Source organism: Felis catus, chromosome F2 (genome assembly GCF_018350175.1).
Source record: "Felis catus isolate Fca126 chromosome F2, F.catus_Fca126_mat1.0, whole genome shotgun sequence".
NCBI classification, from domain to species: domain Eukaryota; kingdom Metazoa; phylum Chordata; class Mammalia; order Carnivora; family Felidae; genus Felis; species Felis catus.
The window spans coordinates 25433796-25452007 of NC_058385.1; the positions used below are offsets into that span (position 1 = coordinate 25433796).

The 18212-nt window shown below is 34.5% G+C and overlaps 1 long non-coding RNA gene across 4 annotated transcripts; it reads left to right on the forward strand.

The window, feature by feature from the left end:
• Positions 1-624: 624 nt before the first annotated feature.
• On the forward strand, positions 625-18004 carry LOC109495905. Of its 4 annotated transcripts, XR_006592505.1 has the most exons (4): positions 911-2331; positions 10664-10875; positions 16472-16643; positions 17142-18004. It is a non-coding gene; the product is annotated as an uncharacterized LOC109495905 (long non-coding RNA). The 4 variants fall into 4 exon arrangements; XR_002739613.2 differs by lacking the exons at positions 911-2331; positions 17142-18004 and adding an exon at positions 625-901 and having other exon boundaries at positions 16472-16651; XR_006592504.1 differs by lacking the exon at positions 17142-18004 and having other exon boundaries at positions 16472-16651.
• Positions 18005-18212: the final 208 nt, after the last annotated feature.

Genomic DNA, 18212 nt, shown 5'->3' on the forward strand with positions numbered 1-18212 from the left:
ACACAAACGCTGTGCATACTTATAATATTGCCACGATTAAGAAGTGTGGTAAGTATTTTAGTAAAATACACCCTTGAACTGTGATTCCTATTTTTAACTATTTGGATTTTGAGAGAAGAAACATTTCTGCTTATTTATCAAAAGGACATAAAATACCTTCTAAACTTGTGTGAGCAGTTTTGCATATTTTCTCTCTGAACTAATAATTTTTAAAGCCATTTAAATTTCTCAAATGCTTTAAGGTAAATACTATTAGTCTTTTACATCGATGTGGTAGGACATGTATCTAAGTCATGCTGCTTTATCCATGACCCGTCTTTGATGATTCATCCAGTTTGACAAGTAACTGTCTGCTTTTGAGCTCTTTGGTTTGCATCAACAGTGAGATGAAATGAGACTTGAACAACATGTACTATTGAAGCAAAATATCATACAATCATTGTATTGTTAGAAAAATAAAGCTTTGTAATGGACAAAAATAGCTAATGGAGCAGTATCTTTGATTCAATCATTGATTTTCACACAAAATATCCAGAATTAACTTAAATATCTTTTGTCCAATGACTTTGACCTGTAACAAGAAAAAAGAGGGCTCATTTCTGCTATATAATTTTTTGGGACTACGTTGAGAAAGATTATGAAAATGTACATATAATAAAATTGTCGACAATGGTTGCGTCTTGTAATTGTGAACTACCTTCAAGGAGGCTGCCTTGAAAAAGAGAACTACCAGTTCTTCATTTCGATGAGCTTACCTTTTCAAGCATTCTGCTAAGAACTTTTATCACACAAATAGAAGCAAGAACTTTATTGTCATCACTATAGCAACTGCAGGGAAATTTATTTCAAAACAGTCGGCTACCTCACATTTTTCCAGGATGGAAAGGAGAACAGATGATATGTAACATTTTAATTCATTTATAAAAATTGTTCCGTGATCTAAATTAGTACAGTGTCTCTTACGAGGGCAAGATAGTCCGGTTTCTTTATAATATTTTTGTTTGTTTGTTTAGGCAATACGAGATCATACATGTATCTGTGTACATGCATAAGTTAATGTGAGTTTTCTTTATGGATTAATTTTCAGCATCTCTTTCACAATTTTGAAAGCGGCTTATAAAAATCTTTTTTAAAGAATAACTTTATACAGATCATTCAGAATTTGAGTATGTCACTAAACAATACTTTCTCTGGGAGCTAGAATATTTAAATGAACAACATCAAACAAATATTAATGTATGTGGGCAAATGGAGAATAATACTATCTTCTTTGTCTTGAGCAAGAATTCTCACAATCCCAAGGCTGATTTATTCAATATGTTGTGCTCTCTCTCAAATTTCTGTGCGAGAAAATGCTCTTGTTCTTACTACCGTATCTTTTCATTTCTCTGAACTTTTCCACGAACATACATAGTTCAAAGTTGCTGACAATCTGCATTTAAAATAAGACGATCATAGAGTAGGGCTGCCTGGGCAATTTTTAACCTTTATGTCTTCGCTGGAGCCAGAGTTCTGAGAACTTCGTTTATAATGGCCTTTTAAAAATGCCTTTCTGGACTGATAGGACTTACTTTTTAAGTACTCCTCTGGTACTTTAAATGAAAAAGACATGATAAGATTTCAAGATTTCCTGAAGTGCATTGTTATGCGTGAATTATGCACATTTGTAGGAGGCCAAGGCTGCCTTTGGGCTTCCCTTATAGAGCTTCCTACTGATGACTGAGGAAACAAGTCCTCTGCCGAATGTAGGGGGAATGGGTGCCTTAAGAGACAGATTATGGTATGCATCCATTCTCAAAGCTTTCACAGTCACTATGTGAATTCTACTCTGGGAATTAAATCCTGTAAGTGTGTACAATTATTTTTGAAAGAACAATAAAAAGATAAGAATATGCTTGTAGTAAACCATTAAAATGATGCGTGGGTTATTTTTGAAAGAGCTTATTGGTGCTTTAAAATCTAAAGTTGATTTTCCATGTTCATTACTTTCTTTTATTGTAGAATCAATTGAACGAAACCTCTGGTATATATACATGCATATATACACTATAGATAGATACAGATACAGGTACACATTTATGACCTTTTAGATATAAATTCAATATCAGGTTTACCTATTTAAAAATAATGATTATATATTTGGTAACAATGTGTTTTTCAAGCTTTTCCTTAAAAAAAACCTGATTATGTCAATTAATGCTACAACTAACTATGGGAGAATTTCACTTTGTTTTTACTGCAGTCCTTTATCACAAAATCGGTTTTCAATGAAATTCTCATATCTATGCTGTATACCATTTCCATCAATATTCTTTGGAATGAAACATTAAGGTAAGAAGTAAAAGTGTGACTAATAATATCTAGAAATATTAAACAATATTTTTCCACTCTGAATACAATTCTTCTTTAAGGGAGTGTTACCCCTTCAAATTAGTAAGAACATTGGGATCACATTAGCTAGTTGATACTTACATTATTTATTTCTCCATGAAAGTGTTTTTCCTATGATGGAAACAAATGTGGAGTGTCTCCAGAAAATACCCCAACTTTTAAACATACGAACATTTAACTTAGGTATTTATTTCAAACTCTAGGCATTTCTTCATTAAAAATATATATTATATTTTAAATTGATTAAGCATAAATTGTTTTGTTTAAAAGTTAAAATTTTGGCGGCTGCCAGTAGATGGCATTCTGGTTTCTGTGAGAGATGTTTATTTAGGGATGGGCTCTTTTCTTTGGAAAAAGGGAAAAGAAACTGTGACAATAGGTTTCTGATTGAAAAGATTATTAGGCCTTCTTGAGAAAACTGTAGCCATTCTAAAAACAATTAAGTCTCAAATCATGTTTCTTTTATTAAATTAGTTTACCAATCTCTGTCAATTTGTTAACTCTCAAAGTTGTGATTTAGATAAATTTAATGTAATTTTGCTGAATAAAAATTTAATGTTAAAATATAATGTTATGCTGATTCTAAGTAAACTAGTGAAAATGGTGTTTTAGCTTCATTCAGAGCACAGTAATCAATAATTTAACTTAAGCCAGAAAAGATTTTATTGCTTACTGACCCAAATTCATACATATTAGCATCATTTAGTCATGAATGACAACATGATCCAAGTTTCCTTTTGTAAAAACTTATCGATCTCAAATTAACTTCTTTCAAATAAGAAACATAACCTAATATAGTCTCCTGCATATAGTAGATGATGATTAGGTGTTTGTTAAATGGATAAATGAGAAACTACACTTAGACCTCCCTATGATACTATTTCTGAATTAATTCATAAAGTTACATAAATTGAAAGTCCTAACAAACCTCTTTTTAAGACTATCAAATATCAAACATGGACGATGGGCTGCTACTCCTTCTGAGGAAGATTTTCCCTAATTCTTACACTATTGTGAAGATAATTACACTTATGCTTATATAGGCAGCTTCTCTATACAACATCATCCTCAGTAGTTACATGATTTATTTTAGTTCTGGGTAGGTGAGGAATTAAACCCCAAGAACACTTAAAAAAAAAAAACAAAAAGAAAATATTTATTTCTAACATGTTTAAAATTACCTAAAAACCAACATATTTAAAGCCATTAAAATAACATTTTCACTCATCATAACAAAAGAATAAAAAACAATTTTCTAAACAATTAAAATGTACAAAAAAGATCAGGATAGATCATCATTCCAAATAGCAAACACTTTCCAAATACTATTTTCTTCTTTAAATTTACAGATAAATAATTAATGTGAGAATTACAAGAGGCATCTTTTTATCCAAGCAGTCCTCCTTAGGAATATGCAAAAAAAAAAAAACAAAAAAAAAAAACAAAAACAAACTTTGATAGTGTAATGTACTGAGCAACTGAAAGTGAATTAAAGGCTATTTTTCAAAAATTTAGACTTATTACTAATTCTGAAAAAATTTTTCTTTATTGCTCTAATAGAATAAGCTCTAATAGCGTAACACCATAATGAAACAAAAATGATATTCCATATTAGAAGAAAGAGCTAATTCATCCCACTTAATACTTAGAAGTTCTAGTGCTGACCATTAAGTTTCCAAAGCCATTGATTTTTCTCAATCACTATTATATACCTTCCACTACAGAAAGTTGAGAAGCATGGACATTTCTGTCTGTACAATTCAAAATATTGGGTATCTTGCTATAGTAAGTAAGAACCTATTTAGAACATGATTATTTTAATCCATATAATGTCAGCAAGTTGGCTTGCTGATGGCCTTGCTTAAAAGCCATCTCCTCCAAAAACTAGATCAGAGTCTCAACTGTGAATGCCCGTTTAGATATTCCGGGAGCTTTAAAAATCAATACCTGTTCCTGGGATCCAACCCTAGAATTTCTAATTTAATATGTCTCACTTTGGCCTCTTCCAACTAGATTATTTAAAACTAGTCCCTACTAGTCCCTAATATTTAGTTGGGGTAGAAAGCCACTGGTAGAAAAATATACCAGATCAAGTCTAACTAATGGGTATGATCCCATGGATTCTTCCTCTAAGTAGAGAGTTAGTTGAGGAGGAGTTTTCAGTATAATCATGCACCTAAGACAATCTTTACTATGAACAATTATGTAATATGCTGTTTAGAAAATCATTCACACATTTTGCAAGACATGTTAGAACTGTACAATAGTCTCTGGAAGAAACATTGCTCGAAATAGATATTTCCTTATACAGAGGTATTCAAACTAGGGTTTAGCAAGTTAAGGCCTTGATTTAAAATTCCAATTCTATATGGGGTCAAGCTTGTAACCTCCTTAGGCAAGAACACAGTTTTCCATTCATAAAGAGAGTGCTGTCATTCCTTTTTCATAGGATTGTTATGACGTTTGTGTTACAGAGAATTGTGTGTGAAGCGATTAGTGTGCAAACAGGCCTTACATAGGTTCTGTTCTAATTAACCCATCAGGTTGTTAGCGCTACAATCATTGCTGCCTTGGGTTCCTATGCCTGCCTGCTATTCTCTTAATTATTCTGGTTCGTACTTAAATTTTATATCTTCAAAGATTCTTCCTTGGAAATGTCTTAAATTATTCCCCAATATAAATTAGAATCACCCAATCTGTTATTTTCTCTCATCATGTTTCTTTCAAGATTGTTTATGGTAGATGTTTTGCAAAAGTGATCCAGCTCGTTGATCTTGATTGTATCTGCTTGCTGAACAGAAATCTGTTCCAGTCATGGAGTGAAGGATGCTTCACTACCGATACTTTGAATTTTTGTTGAATCTTTGACTTGCTTTGACCAATATAATATGTGGCAAGTGTTTGTGTCAGTTCCCGGACAAGGCCTTTAGAACCCTGGGAACTTACTGCTCTTTAGACATTCTTTCCTCGCCGGGAGAGAGAACCAGCGCACATGGGCAGTGAAGATTTAACACGCACAGCAGAAAGTAAATGCTGGATGCACTTGGAAACACTTTGAGTTATAAATGCACTTCTCAAATTGTTAAAACGTGAGAGGAAAAAGTCCAAAAGGCGAATAGAAAAGTGGGCAAGGATATGAACAGATAATTCATGGATATGTAGTATTTTAAGTCCACGACAAGATATTCATCCTCACTTATAAATTAGAGAAATACAAATTAAAACTACACTCAAATACCATTTCTCATTTATCACATTGGTGAAAATTAAAAAGTCTGACAACACATTCTCTTAGTGAGGCTGTACAGGAAAAGTGGTACTCCCGTTTACTGCTGGGGGAAAGTAAATTGGTAAACCATTTTAAACGGAAAATTGGAAATATATAACAAAACTATTTAAGCACTTACCTTTTAGCAAAGTAATTTCACCTTTAGTAGTTTATCCGGAAGATACTTTTCCAAAAAATATGGAATGCATATGCCAAGGTTGTTCACTGTATTGTTTATAGTTTCAAAATATTGAAAACAAAGCATTCATATAAAACAAAGCAATTGATTGAATTGTGGGAATACTATTACACTGAAAAAATGACAAAGATTGTTTTTAAATCGATACGGAGTGATTTCCAGCATATATTATTAAATGAAGGAAGAAAAAGACCAAAATAGTATCTTCAATATGCTAGCTTTTCCCATAAAAGATTATAAGGAAGCTGATTCCTACCAAATAGCAAGCATACTATAAAGCTTCTATAATTGAAACATATGAAACTGATACATAACTAGACAAACATATCAGTGGAATAAAATAGAAAGTTCAGAACTCAAACAGATAGACATGAAAGTTTATTAAATGATAAAATTGTCATCCTCTAGATAAAATTTTTAATAAATTGCTCTGGGACATAGGTTGTGCTCGTTTGCACACAAAAGAAACATAGACAAGATAAGCCAATATGATTGAGATCGGTTCCCCACAGGAAGAAGTAAGAGTAAGAAAGGTGGAAGGGAATAGAGTGAAAGACATGGGAATGTGACACTTTACTGAGTGTAAATTTTTATAAAGTTCTGATTTTTAGAACGATGTCAGTGTTTTACATAATTAACAAATAAATCCATAAAATCGCCAAAAATTGGAGGATGTAAAAGAAAAAATATGGAACATAAACGGAAACAAACCTAAGTGTATTTCAAGTGACTATCACCCACAACATAGGTTAAGAAAGGGTGGTACTCAGAAAGAATGAACTTGATAACTTTGGAGCATAGCATGTTAACTATGTAACTGAAGACAAAAGACAAATCGAATTATAAATATTGTACTCTGGTGAGTAGGTGTTTATCACAGTAGTACGGGTTAGCAATTTTGAAACCACTGTGTGTGAACTCTAGGACTGAGCAAATCAGTAAATAATTTGTATGGTAAGAACCAGGCTTCTCTTTGTTGAGAAAGAAAGTTAGACTAAGAAAAGAGGGAAGCTGAGAATGAACCCTTTGTTGTTGGAATATCAGTATGAACTGTTGACTATCAGTTGACATGTCATACTGTTAAATATCAGTATGAACAAATATATACATATATATGTATGCATATAAAAATAAATATTAAGACCTATCTTAAATCACTAAGTCTGGTGCTACAAGTCATGATTTTAGAATCCACATGCGCATTTGCAATATTTGTTTTTTGTTTTAAAAAAATTTTTTTTTAATCTTTATTTTTGAGAGAGAGACAGAGTGCCAAGTCGGGGAGGAACAGAGAGAGACACACACACAGAATCCAAGGCAGGCTTCAGGCTCCGAGATGTCCGCATAGAGCCCGATGTGGGGCTCAAACTCACAAACTGTGAGATCATGACCTGAGCTGAAGTCGGACGGTTAACCGACTGAGCCACCCAGGCGCCCCCACATTTGCAATATTTGTGATAAAGCTTTCCTGGTATCTCATCAAGCAGGAAAATGAACTCATATCACAGGGGATGAATAATCACTCTTGTTCAAAAAGAGATCTACTGGGTTCAGAGTATCACATGAAAACCAGAGTTTCCAGATAAATTTGCTAGTACTTTGCTGCCTACACTGTGATATATGGATTTGCACCATCAGTACTAAAGCAGAATCATGGGTCCCATCCCAGATCTCCTATATCAGAACCTCTGCTCTTACAAGATCCCCAGGCAGTTCACATACGCTTTAAAGATTATGAGGCATTGCTCCAGTAACACTGAAGGTCAAAAATCCACAGAAATGGTCCTAGAAATTTAAGCATTTATTGATCATCTTTTACCTATTAGGCATGTATCTTATATGTTAACCATAGGTGGACAAGCTGAAAGCCACCTGAATTAATCACATTTTAGTAAATCAACAGCATTTTTTTTAGCAACCATAGCAATTTTCGAAAACCTTAATACTAGTAACAAAAAAAGGTCTTTGCTTCTTAAAAATAAGAAAATATACTATCCTTTGTTCCCCTGTCTACATAGCCTAGCTAGAGTATGAATCCAAGTTTGAACTATGATAAAATGTTTTGAAAAATACACCCTGTTAAAAAATGATGCGACACATCTTCTTTGAAAAGATTCTTCATTTGAGATTAATACCATCATCTTTGTTTTTGTTTTTGCTAAGAAGAAATACATGTATTTGGACAAATCATACAAACCAATTTAAGGATTTTGACAGGAAATAGAGAGCTTCTGAGCTTTATCGACATTGGTGGTAAAGGTTAGATTTCAGTGTAGCTGTTGATTCTAAACTAGAGTGCCATTCTTCTCATTATCCAACTGAACATGTGGTCTCATTGACCAGCTGGTAACTGAGTCTGAGAAGGCTTAAATTCGTTATTTCATATAATAACCTATGTTGAAAACTCTTGCTGCTGTTTTCCCTGTGACCAGCCCTTCAAAGCAATAAACAAATGAGTTGAGTCTTTAGGTGAGAGTTATGGCTCAGTCTTTAAAATTTTTTTTTTAATGTTTATGTATTTTTGAGAAACAGAGAGAGAGACAGAGCATGAACATGGGACGGGCAGAGAGAGGGAGACACAGAATCTGAAGCAGGCTCCAGGCTCTGAGCTGACAGCACAGAGCCTCATGCGGAGCTTGAACTCATGAACTGCGAGATCATGACCTGAGCTGAAGTCCCATACTTAACCAACTGAGCCACACAGGTGCCCCCTGGCTCAGTCTTTTAAATATGAATTGGTGGCACAAGGCTTATTCACATATTTGAAAAGTCAGCAATTCAGTTCATTAGTACAGAAACAAATACATTTCACCACATGAAAAATGTTTTTTTTAAGTGCTACTGTTTTTTAATTCATACATATATTTCTGAATATTTGGTAAGGCTTGTGATCAGGATGTAATTTCTAAGAGAATTTGCCAAAGATATTTGCTTCCTACTCTCCTCTTTTTCCAATCCTATTAAAATCATTAATTTTCATTGGGTAGTTTTGCAAATTCAAGATTAAATAACCTCTTTTAATAATACCTTAATTTCTAGTTTAAAATTGGTGTCCTGGACTTTTATATCTGGAACTCAATTTTGCTTTTTTGAATCTCCAGACATCTACCCTCCAACCCTCTACGAGTAGAAAGAGAACACAAACATTCACTCTGTCATTCGATTTTCATAGATTTACATGAACATATCTGGCTGCGGAAGAGGTTATCAAAGGCCTTTTCTACCAAACGCTGTTTGCAGCTAATCTATGCAAAATTCCATTAGGAAGTGGAAAGTAGAAGAAGAAAAACTATAATAATTTCAAATGAAATCTTTTCCAAGATATTCTAGTGTGTAAGGAAAAGGAACTTTGTTATAAGTATGTTTTTTTTTTAATAAAAAGAAACTTAAATGCTAAATTTTTCACGCTAGTAGCAAATACATTGTGGCTCAAACGTACTTAAATTTTTACTAAGTCTTGATTATGCATTGAGTCTCAGTAGTGTTGTCATTTTGCCCAGATATTTGTTTCCTAGACCAAATGAAGTTAGGAAAAAGGACTGTGACCCATGGTAGATGAAATTCAGTTTTTCTGGTATATGAAGGACTTTGAGATCTGTACTTTTTGCTTCACTTCCTAGCATATTTTACTGCTCATCATACATTAAGCCTATATCCTATTGTGTTAACACTTAGGACTTCTTCGTAATGAGGATTTTGAGTCATTTAATATGGATAGATACAGTTGCAGATATGAATCAAGTAAAGCAAATAAGTATGTCTCATGTAAAAGACTAAAAAGGGAACATATTTGCTTAGAATAATAGAGGCAAAGGGCATGGAAGACTAAGTGAAGTCTTTTGAAGTCTTTTGAGTCAACCAGTTATCCATTTAACTCCTGGCCTCAGAATATATATGCCAAGCAACTTTGTGTAAGTTACCTACCTTTCTGATCCTCAGACTCATTGCCAATACAATGTGGATATTATCGGTTGTCACCTTAAAAATTTAACTATTATTTTTCAAAAATTTGAACTTATGGACACAGGAGGCCCGTAGTTCCTCAAACCATTCCCTGATCTTGGGCTGGAAGAAACGTTAACCCTTTAGTTGTTGCAATAGGGTATGTGAATCTCGGCAAGGTACCAGAGTGTCAGGAGCAGTGGGAATAGATTGGGGAGAAAAGTTTTGGGAGAAAAGCTATTTACCAACTAGCAAAGAATTTAAGAAATATGTTTAAATTGGTGTGCAAGAGGCTAATGCCTCTTCTGTTTATTTTGATGATCACAGGGGGGGAATAATGCATATATAAAATAGTTCACAGGAGTGGATTGATGAATTTGTGATAAAAATAAAAAGTAAAATGAAATGGAAAACAGTAAGGAAAAGGGAAAACGTTTATATTTAGCAGAAAGTTCCAGCCAGAATAAACGTTAAAGACAAAATTCCTACACATTTTGGAGTTTACTCACAAGTGAAAACAATTCCACGGTCATATTCAGATATAAAGATCATTAAGAACTGTGAAGAGTTTGAGATTTTGTCCCACTTGAAAGCTAACAAATTAAACTGCCACCATTTTAGAAAGGCTGATGGTAGACATGCGATCATTGGGTCAGAGCCAAATGACATTCTCACTCACGGTCCAGCGAGCAGTATGAGCATCAGAACCATTGCTTCTGAACCCCTTGCCTTGAAATCACACTAGGCAATGTCAATGGGATCAGATTAAGACCTGCATGCACAGTAGGTTAGGTTACAAAATAATTCTGAATTTAGGCCAAAGCTTTAAAAGTGAGTAATACACTTGCTTGCACTTTTCTTAGGAGGCAGACACTATCTCCAATCTTCAAAAACTGTTCCTTATACAAACATCCTTGAAAAGATAGTGTGGAATAAAGGAAAACCAGTTCCCTGTTGACAAGAGGTGCAGAAACAGAGGTTCCAGAAGAATTGACTCCCAGTGAAAAGTGGAAATTTTCCTTCACTTACATTTGTCTGAACTCTTTTGGATATGTTAAAAAGTGATTTAAGGAAGGTATAAAATCAAATATATTTTTGAAATAAAGTCTTTATTTTACAAACTCTTTAGAGTTACAGAAAGAGTATGAAGGTAAAAGAGATTTCCCATATTCCCCATACCCGGTTTCCCCTATTATCATCATCTAACATGAGGGTTCATTTGTTCAACTAATGAACCAATATAGATACGTTATTATTAACAAAAGCCCATGCTTAATTCAGATTTCCTTGATTTTTACCTGAGTCTCTTTTTGTCCTAAGATCACATTGACATTTGAAAAGAAAAAAAACACACATACATGCACACAAAAAAACTAAAGCTAAAGCAACAACAACAACAACAACAACAACACGATCCCATTCAGGATACCACACTGCATTTAGTCCTCATGTCTCCTTAGGCAGCTCTTGCCTGTGATAGTTTCTCAGACTTACCTTGTTTTTGATGACCTTGACAGTTCTGAGGAGTACTGGCCAGGTATTTTGTTGAATGTCCTTCCATCGAGATCTGTCTGATATTTTCCTCATAATTAGATGAACGTTACGTGTTCCTGTAAGGAAGTCCACAGAAGTAAAGTGTCATTTTTATCACTTCAGTGTGCCTACTATCATCATATCAAGGAACATACTGTCAATCTGACTTAGCACTGAGGATATTAATCTTGATCACCTGACTGAGATAATGTTTCTCAGGTTTCTCCATTGTAAAGTCATGGTTTTTTCTTTCTCAAATCAGTCCTTTTGGGAGGAAATCACTATGGCTAGCCCACACTTCTGGAGTGGGGGGTTATGTTTCAATCCCCTTTAGAGCAGAGTGTGTACATAAATTAGAATTCTGTATGTGAGATTTGCCTATTCTCCTTCATTTATTTATTTGCTCAATTGTTTATAGAAGTTAGAGATTTATATTATAGCTAGGATTACAATCCAATATGATTTCATTTATTTTCTTGTTCAAATTTCTCTGGTTTTGGCCACTGATAGCTCTTTCAGTTGACTCCAGCATCCCTTTGACAAATTTCGATCATTTCGTGTACGTGTATGTGTTTATACTTCCTTAGTTTCTGACACTACAAGTGCTCCAGGCTCATCTTGTATTATTTCTCGTCCCATTCTAGACTTTCTCCAAGGAATCTTGTTTCGTTTTGTTTGTTTTCCACTGAAGAATAGTAGTAAAAAATAGTATCTGGGCACTAGGTGTGTTCGTTACTAGGTGTGTTGTTATTGTCTAGATTTGTTTCTAATCAGACTCAGCTGACAATGCAAAGGGAAATATATATGTGTCTACCAACTCCTGCAAATTCACATATCCATAAGTATTTCTATATGTAGCCATCTATATGCATATTAAACAAAACATGAGTTCATACTGATGACTACAACTCTAGTCCCTTAAACATGGATCGTTCTAGCCTCATTTAGCATTTGCTTATATGTAATCTGTCAATCCAACAGTGACTCATTTGACTCCCATAATTAACCTACATTTATTGATTGTTCAGTTTGATACTTACATGTGACAGCAATAGGATGGTGGCCACATAGTCCTGTGGGTAACAACTTTATTAACTAAGAGTACAGTGTTTAGTAAAGTTGCCTTTACCTTTAATCTTACAGTCTCCAATGATTTCCAAACTGACTTTGGCCAGCACTTTTCCCCGCTCACCCCTTATCCCATCCTGAATTTCAGTGAGGTTTTTTTCACATATTTGTGATACAGTTATATTGTTTGTCAATTCTTGTTCCATCCTGCGAACTCCTGATATCCGAAATGATATTTATTTAAACTTGCATACATTAAAGCTCACTCTGTGCGGAAAAGTTCTATGTTTTTTGACAAATTCATAGTCATGTATTTACCATTACAGTATCATAAAAAATGGTTTCACCACCCTAAAAAACATTTGTGTTTTACCTATTTAACCTTTTCTTTCTCCCCTAAAGTCCTAATAACCACTGATTTTTTACCATCTCTGTAATTTTGTCTTTTACAGAATATCATATGATTATATATAGACTTTTACACTGGCTTCTTTCTCTTAGCAAAGTATACTTAAGATTCACCCATGTGTTTTTATGGCATGCCAGATCATTTCTTTTTATCACTGATAAATTGCCAAACTTTCAAAGGAGATGTGCCAGCTGTATTTTTTTTTTAATGTTTAATTATTTATTCTGAGGAGGAAAGGGGCAGAGGGAGGGAGAATCCCAAGCAAACTCCGCCCTGTCAGAGGCAGCCCATTGTGGGGCTGGATCCCATGAACCATGAGATCATGACCTGAGGGGAAATCAGGAACCGGATACTTAACTGACTGAGCCACCCGGGCACCTCCCCCTTTTTAAAAAATATGCACCATTTTTAATTTTCAACAACAATGAATGAGATTTCCTGTTGTTCTACATTCTCACCAGCATTTTTTCATCTAATTTTAGCAACTCTAATATGAGATTTTAAGAGAGTCATTTATTGTCCCTTTAATATTCATGGGATCAGTAGATCAGTACCAATGAATTATTTCCTTTCTGATTTTGCTACTTTGTGTCTTCTCTTTTTTTCTTAACGTATCTATGCATTTATTGATTTCATTCATTATTTCATACAAGCAGATCTTGGTTTTGTTGATTTTCTCTTTTTGTTGTTAGTACTGTTGTGTTTTCAATTGTGTTGATTTCTGCTTTAATTTTTATTATTTATTGTCCTCTGCTTGTTTTAGTCTTAAATTTCTTTTTTTCACTAGTTTCTTAATGAGGAGGTTTAGGTTATATATTTTTAGATCCCTCTTCTCTTCTAATATATGCACTTAATACCATAAAGTTCTGTCAAAACCCTGTTTTTCCCTCGTTAAACATAGTTTGATATATTTCCATTTCCATTGAAATATTTTAGTTCCTCTTGAAACTTCTTGCTTGACTTGTGTTATCTAGAAGTATGTGGACTAATTTCCAAATATTTGGGGATTTCCAAGTTATCATTCTATTATTGATGTCTAGTTTAATTTCAATATGATATGAAAACATTTTTGTATGATTTTTATTCTTATACATTTCTTTAAGTGAGTTTTGTCATTCAGAATGTGGTCTATGTTGGTGAAAATGCCTCATGGGAGCTTGAGAAGACGGTGCATTTTTGTTGTTATGTGGAGATTTATATAAGTGTCTCTTTCTTTATGTAGATGTGAGATTTGACTTATATCATTTTTCTTTTCCCCGAAGAATTTCTTTTAACATTTTGCAAGGACGTCTGGAGGTAATGAATTTCTTCAATTTTGGTTGTCAGAGAAAAGTTTTATTTTTCCTTCACTTTTTAGAATGAGTTTTCTGGGTATATAATTATAGGTTGTTGGGCTTTTTTTTTTCTTTGAATATTTTAAATATTTTAGTCCATTCTCTTGTTGCTTGCAGGGTTTCTGGCAAGAAGTTCACTGTAATTCTCATTTTTAAAAATAAAAATTTATTTTAATGTTTATTTATTTTTGAGAGAGAGAGAGAGAGACAGAGCATGAGTGAGGGAGAGGCAGAGAGAGAGGGAGACACAGATTCTAAAGCAGGCTCCAGACTCTGAGCCTGGAGTCAGCACAGACCTGACACAGGGCTCGAATCCTCAAACCCCGAGATCATGACCTGAACTGAAGTTGGATGCTTAACTGCCTGAACCACCCAGATGCCCCTGGAATTCTTAGTTTTGTTATTTTATAGCTAATGTTTTTTTCATTCCCTCCGGATTCTTTCAAGATTTTCTTTTGTCTTTGATTTTCTGTAGTTTGAATATGATATGTCTTGTGCAATATTTGTGGTATTTATCCTACTAGATTATCTCTAAACTTCCTGGATTTCTGCTTGTGTGTCTGCCATTAATTTTGGAAAGTTCTATGCCATTATTATTTCAAATATTTCTTCTGCTCCATTCTTATTTCTTCTGATTACATGTATGTTACACCATTTGAAATTGTTCTTCAGTTCTTGAATATTCTGTTATGCTCATTCTTTTTATTTTTCTTCAATACATTTTTATTTCTGAAGTTTCTATGATCTGTATTCAAGCTCATTGATTTTTCTTTTATTTTTGTCTAGTCTGTAGGCATACTTCATTCTTGTTGCAGTGTTTTTTATTTTAAACATTTCCTTTTCTTAGAATTTCCGCCTTTCTGCTTTCATTACCAATCTGTTCTAATATGTTTTCTACTTTTTTCCTTAGACACTTTAGTACATTAATCAGTTATTTAATTTTATTTAATTTTATTTAATTTTATTTTATTTTATTTATTTTATTTTTGAGGTGAGGGGCAGAGAGAAACAGAGAATCTTAAGCAGACTATGACCAGAGCAAGCCTGATGTGGGGCTCAATCTCATGACTGTGAGATCTTGACTTGAGCCAAAATCAAGAGTCAGATGCTTAAACAACTGAGCCACCCAAGGCATACCTAATCAGTTATTTTAAACTCTGTCTTACAATTTTATCATCTGGGTCATAATGAGTCTGAGTATCATCTGAGTCTGGTTATACTACTTTTTTTGTCTTTTTAGACTATTTTCTTCCTTTGTTCCTTCCTTTCTTTGTTCCTTCCTTCCTTCCTTTCTTATTTATATGGTATGACTTGGATTTTTTTTAATTTATTAAAAAAAATATTTGTAATGTTTATTTAGTTTTGAGAGAGACAGAGACAGAGCATGAGCAGGGGAGGGTCAGAGAGAGTGAGACACAGAATCTGAAGCAGGGTCCAGACTCTGAACTGTCAGCCCAGAGCCTGATCCAGGGCTCAAACTCACAAGCCACAAGATCATGACCTGAGCAGAAGTCAGAGGCTTAACCGACTGAGCCACCCCAGTGCCCCATGACTTGGACTTTTTTTATTGAAATATGAACATTTTTAAAAAAATTTTGTAATGTCTATTTTTGAGTGGCGGTATGGACAGAGAGAGAGAGAGGGAGACATAGAAGCAGGCTATGGCTTCTCTATGGAGAAGCAGGCTCCAGGCTCTGAGCTGTCAGCACATAGCCTGACATGGGGCTTGAACCCACAAACTGCGGTATCATGACCTGAGCTGAAGTCAGATGCTTGACCACCTGAGCCTCTCATGCACCGCAAAAGATGAACATTTTGTATCAGGTATTAGGAACTGAGTTTAATAGGCTGTTAATGTGAGTATTCTTTCCATCTGGTTAGGAGTTGGGCTGTGCTTAATATTTACTGTAGCTATAGGTGCCAAAGTCTCTAGTGTCTTTTCTGACTCCCCTCTTGTCTTCTCTGAGTACTCCCCTTCAGAGAGAATTTGCATTTAGGTTTCTTTCAGATGTAAATCCATTATTGTCATACTGGAGTCCTTTTTATGTAGTGGTTATATGTGAAAGGGGAAGTTTTGTATACTCTTCTGGTGAAATCACACTCTTTTTGTGCTCTTTTTTCTCTGCACTGTGACCTACAGAAGTGTTTTTCCATTGTGGTAGCTTTTTTATCTCCCTCATATCAAGAAGGAAGTGAGAGGGGGATGGAGCTGAAAAAAATGATATTCCTCCAGGCGGGCAAAGGCTTTTATTCTAGGTGTACGCATTTATTATAAAGAATGTGCTGGTCATATTTTGCAGTGATTACTTCTCACCTTCTTCTTCCAGAGCAACAAGAACACTGATTTTGGACCTTCACAAGGAATCCCTTTTTCCTAGATGGTATGTTGTCTGAAGGAAGAAACCCCGCAAAGTGTGGGGAGCCCCCAAGACCACGGCTCCAAGGAGTTTCTAACTTTGATGCTACGCTATGGTTTCCAGAAATTCATTAAAATTACCAGTTAAGTACTCCTAGTACTTTATGTTTCTGGTGGGTGCCTTCTGATCTAGATAAGTATATCTTGGCTATGACTCTGAACTTGGCTATCTCTCTAGATTGGGTGATAGTGTGCCTTCCAACCTCAGTTCTCTGGTGGGTGTCAGAAAAGTTGTTGATTTTCAGTCTGTTCAGTTTTTTCTTGTTGTGAAGACAGAGTGACGATTTCTAAGCTTTTTATATGTCAGAGTTAAAACCAGAAGTAAAGCATTTTATTTCTTAGGGATAAGTACAAGTGAAACATTAGGCCACAGTTAACAAATTGTGATAGTATGTAATATACTGATGGTTGGGGAAGTAAGAAAATAAGGATCACCAGCATCATCACCATCATCATCCTAATCAAAACTGCAAAAGAAGGAAATGTAATATGACTCTTTTTTAAATCGTCATGAAATGATGAGATGGGAAAAATAAGTTCGAATAGCTCTATTTGTGTCATCTTATCTTTTCTTAAAGAAGAAGCCCTCACCTCCTCTAAAGGAAGACTGCTGAAAAGAAATGTCAAGCAAGACCTGCAGAAAAGCAGTTCCTCAAGTCAAATGGATTTTATAAAAACATTTGCATTCTCTTCCTTAAATGTACGCTTTTGTAAAGAATAAAAGTGAAAAGGACTAAGTGAGTCTTAGGAGAGAAATTGTGAACTTGGCATACTGGTGTTAATCACTGAGTTGAGATAAACTTTTCCAGGCCAGTCACATTTATGTTTACCCAAAAGTTGACTCGCATTCTTTATATTCTCACTATGAGGTTTTATTTTTTTCTTCTTACCGTCTGAATCCTTGTGCCTAACAATTTGTCATTGTTACCATCTTTGATTACTTTTTGTCAACCTTTCTCATGTATGTAAATTTTCTCCAGCTGTTCCTAATGTTCATGGACATCCTTCAAATAAATACAACTTTCTTTTTGAACTTTCAACTCAGTGTGTTGCCTGGAATACTTCATGAACTAAAGGTGCAAGACACCATTACCTAAGAACACAGCAGCCATTATGGAATATTCAACCAAAAGGGTCACAATCCAACAATGTGTAAAAAGAATTATACACCATGACTAAGGGGGATTTGTTCCAAATATATAAGACTGGTTCAACATTTGACAATCAATCAATATAATCCGACATATCGAAAGGCTAGAGAAGAAAAATCATATAATCATATCGGTCAATACAAAGATTTACACAATCTAACACACCTTCATAATAAAAACCTTCTTAACCTTCTTCTTCCTTTTTTTTAAATGTTTATATATTCTTAAGAGAGAGAAGCAGAGACAGAACATATTTTGGGAAGGGAAGAGAGACAGGGAGACACAGAATCCAAAGCAGGCTCCAGGCTCTGAGCCGTTAGCACAGAGCGTGACGCAAAGCTTGAACTCACAAACTGTGAGATGATGATCTGAGTGAAGTTGGATGCTTAATAGACTGAGCCACGCAGGCGCCCCCCCCCCCTTTTTTTTAACATTTTTTTTAATGTTTATATACTTTTTTTTGAATTTTTTTTTTCAACGTTTATTTATTTTTGGGACAGA